At 47.5% G+C, this 4150-nt stretch overlaps 1 non-coding gene across 1 annotated transcript; it reads right to left on the bottom strand.

The window, feature by feature from the left end:
* Positions 1–928: 928 nt before the first annotated feature.
* On the bottom strand, positions 929–1032 carry LOC115295059. Its single transcript, XR_003910292.1, has one exon. It is a non-coding gene; the product is annotated as a U6 spliceosomal RNA (small nuclear RNA).
* Positions 1033–4150: the final 3118 nt, after the last annotated feature.

Genomic DNA, 4150 nt, shown 5'->3' with positions numbered 1-4150 from the left:
CACCGTTGTGTGTAGGTAGATAATGTGTTTTCAGCCTTTCTCTGGCGCAGGAAGCAAACACCAACAATTGAGGGATAGGCTGGGGGTGGGTGTGGAAAGCTGCTTCCCAAAATAGCACCACGCTGTGGCATTTATTCTTAAAGGAAAACTATTATGGCAGGATTGAAAGTGCAATGCTGCGTTCTCAGGGTGGCTTTTGGTTCATCAGCATACAAAACAATGGCGGATGCCAGCACCTCTGGGGCTGCCGGCTGAGCACAGCCCTGGGCCCAAGACTAGTGGCCTGTACTGCTTGGCACACACACAAAACCCAAGAAGACAGGAATGGCTAAACATTCAGGGCACTTAGTTAGTGCCTCTCTTCTGGCCCTCCCCTAGCCTGTCCGTGCGTAATAGCCAGAACTCCTGACCAGTTCGGCCCTCTCATGGGGTTGGATTTCTCTTTTTGTATCCCAGCTCCACTTCCCATGCAACTCTGGGTAAGGTGCGTGCCCTCTCTCAGCCAGTCTGAACCTCTATAAGTGGAGATGATAGTACCACGCTCCTGGTAATAAGGGTTAAATGAGACATTCTGTGCAGAGGCTAAGCAAAGGCCTGGCCCATGATCACTGTTCAATGAATGTCAGCGAAGGTATTATCACTATTGCTCCTTCAGGGTGTGAGCCTTTGCCTCTCCTGCTTCCCAGGCCACCACCTTCTTTTTTTTTAAGCTGACATTTTCTCATTTCTGAGATGTGTAGAAACGACATGTTTGCACATAAATTTCAGGTGTAACTCAGCTTCATTTACATGTCATAGACTGCTTTACAGGAATATTTTTCTAGGGAAATGTCACAATTTCATTATTCAGTGCCTCATGTTGTGCTTTGACTCGTACCGTTTCCTCCCAGTTAATCCGCCAAGGGTGGTTGTTTGCTGGAGAACTGCACAAAATACAGAATGCTTCGTGAAAGTGCATGTCATCCTTACACAGGGGCCACGCTCATCTCTGTTTCGTCCCCATTTTAATATACGTGCTCCTTAAGCAGGCACTAGGCTACTGGCCATCTCCTCTCTGGGAGGCAGTGCAAAGAAGAAGGGAGCAAACAGAGCCTGGAATCGCTCTGCCAGGCTCAAACTGTGCCTCTGCCACCTTTTTGCTGCTTAAATTTGGGCACATCCCATAATTTCCCTGTGCTTCAGATCCCTCTCTGCAAGTGGATGGACAACAGGGTCTGTCTCCTAGGGGTGCTGTGAGGATGGATGCATTCATCCACCGGAAGCCCTTCACTCGGTGCTGGGTGAGTGCCTACCTCTCACGTCCAGGCAGGACACGACACAGTGCCTGTCATCGGCTCGGCACTCAACAAGTCACTCTTTGCTGGGTTGAATCAGCTACCTTCGGTTCCTCCCTGTTTCCCCTTCTCCCAGGTTCCACGGAAAGTCTTTAAACATATGGCCCATGCAAAACAACAGAGGTATGATGGGTGAATCCTTGTTTTCCAGGATCTGAGCAATTTCTTGGGATGCAGGATCATTAGTCCTAGACCAGGATGGGCCTGTGCAAACCAGAGTGGCTGGTCACCCAACTACTGCTTGTATCTTCCATCTGTGGGGCTGAGGTGTTTGCTCCTAGAGGCTACTGGGATGGAAAGGTGGCGATGTCGGTGATGCCCCCCACCTCCCATTGCTGTTAATGCCTCCTCTCTCCCAAGTGCCACTGAAATCTGCAGTCTGGAACCCTACACTGCACCTCCTGTCACGAACGCTGGGGTATGCTCCCTAGGAGTGGAACGTGTGGGCCAGGGGTGGTGGAAAGACATACCGTGAGCAGAGCGACTTTCATCTTAGCCCTACTGCCAGGCAATCACACTGATTTCTTGAGAGTTTGGTGCTGATGGAAACTTGGGGTCCTATGTTGCACTAGACTAGGATACACCTCATTCTTGGTACACCTTCTTCTAATCTCCAGTTTCCTCTTTGAGCTGTGTAACTTTGGATAAGAAGCTTAATTTCTGCAGGAATCCAATGTCCTCATCTGCAAAACAGGAAGAAAATGAGATAATCCATCTAGATCATTGTGCCCCATGGGGCAGGGGCAGGGGCCATCAGGCCAGGGCCTGTATGGTGGGCAGGTGATGCTGGCTGAGAGGATCAGGAGAGCAGGATGCTACCCAGCTCCCCTGCTTGTGCTGCCAGTGCTCTGCTCCTCCCTGGTGAACACTGGGTCGTTTCCACTTTGATGGAAGGTCTGGCAACTGCATCTGCTGTTACATGAGGCATGCCCTGAAAATGTCTCACCTTGGGCATGTTACTTGAGCTCTCTTAACCTCAGTTTCCTCATCTATTAAATAAGGATAATTATAATACTCTCTTGGTGAGTTGTTGTGAGAATGGTTCATTAAAGGCCCAGTATCTGGATTCAGGAGATAGATTTGTATGCAAGCATGTAGAATCAGTCTTATTATTTTATACCCATACCTCATTCTCTAGTTCAATCATCAAACTCCCATTTATTGAACACTAACTATGTGCTAGGTACTGAGCTAGGCCCTGGGGACACAGTGATAAATGGGGCACAGTTCCTGGCCTCAAGGAACTCAAAGGAGGCCAAAGGGACAAGTTAGCAGGTTATTTATTCTCCTTTTCTTTTTGTCTTTTTAAAACAACTTATTAAGGGCTCACTGTGGCAAAGATTGCTAGATCTCTAAGCATTATAATCTTACCCCCTTTTTTTCCTAACAGAATTACTATATTGCTGGGGGTGGCAGGGTGCCCACTAAAACATCCAGCCTTCTTTTTAGAGATATGTATGGGGTAGGGGCGCCTGGGTGGCTCAGTCAGTTAAGCATCCGGCTTTGGCTCAGGTCTCACAGTTTGTGGGTTTGAGCCCCGCGTCGGGCTCTGTGCTGACAGCTAGCTCAGAGCCTGGAGCCTGCTTTGGATTCTGTGTCTCCCTCTCTCTGACCCTCCCCTGCTTGTGCTGTCTCTGTGTCTCTCAAAAAAAAAAAAAAAAAAACCAGAAAAAAAATTAGAGATATCTATGGGGTAGAGGGTTGGCAATGACCTCTAACTGGAAGTCAATGAGTGGCGCTTAAAGGGAAAGTTTTTTAAAGGGGGATGACTCAGCCAGAAGGCCTCATTGGTCTTTTCCTTGCATCTTCCTTCTCTTTACCTGGAGCACTGAAGTGACGGTGGAGCTCCAGTATTCACCTTATAAGTATGAGGACAGAGATCACACCCTAGGGGCTGGAAGGAGCCTAGGTCCTTCATGACATTTTGGAGTCACCATATCTGCTTCAGACTATTTAATTGTACACTTAAAAAAAACCCCTTTTTTTAATGTTTGTTTATTTTTGAGAGAGATAGAGACAGGGTGTGAGGGGGGGCGGGCGGAGAGAAAGGGAGACACAGAATCTGAAGCAGGCTCTAGGATTTAATCTATCAGCACATAGCCCAATGTGGGCCTCGAACCCATAAACTGTGAGATCATGACCTGAGCTGAAGTCAGACACTTAACCAACTGAGCCACCCAGGTGCCCCTTAACTCCACACTTCTTTTTTTCTTTTCTTTTTTTTTAATAGTATCATTCTTTTTTTTTTTTTTGGTTGATTCATCTTTAGTTTTTTTTCTCTTACAGTTTATTGTCAAGTTGCTTTCCATATAACACCCAGTGCTTGTAAGGATGCAGATTTGATTCGGGTTTCCCCTCTGACCTTGAAGGACAGCTAACACCATTAACATTTCTGGGGGCGGGCCTAAAGATGGAGGTTAAGACTAGTCACACCCTACATGAAGGTCCTAGTCATGCCCTACGTGAGGGTCCTGGGCCCACTCTGTGATTGGTCAATACTCTAAATGTTGTGAGTGGGTCCTGCCAAAAGTAACAAGTACTCTAGGCAATGTGAATGGTTAAACCTGCTGTCAATAATATTGTATAATAATAATTGGATCTCTGTACCTATGTCGCAATTTCCTGTAACTCCCCCTTCCCAAACTCATAAAAGTCCTACCCCACCTTTGTTCGGGGCTCTCTGGCTCTCTCTGTTCCACCAGCTTGGAGTGAGCAGAGGCCCGGGTTCGAACCTGCAATAAACGACCCTTGCTTTTTGGCTTTGACTCTGGACTCTGGTGGTTCATTTCTGGGGGACTCCCGAATTCTGGGCATTA

This window comes from Suricata suricatta, chromosome 6 (assembly GCF_006229205.1).
Source record: "Suricata suricatta isolate VVHF042 chromosome 6, meerkat_22Aug2017_6uvM2_HiC, whole genome shotgun sequence".
Taxonomy (NCBI): Eukaryota; Metazoa; Chordata; class Mammalia; order Carnivora; family Herpestidae; genus Suricata; species Suricata suricatta.
Note: the sequence above shows the minus strand (reverse complement) of the source record. Positions and strands in the feature narration are given on the sequence as shown.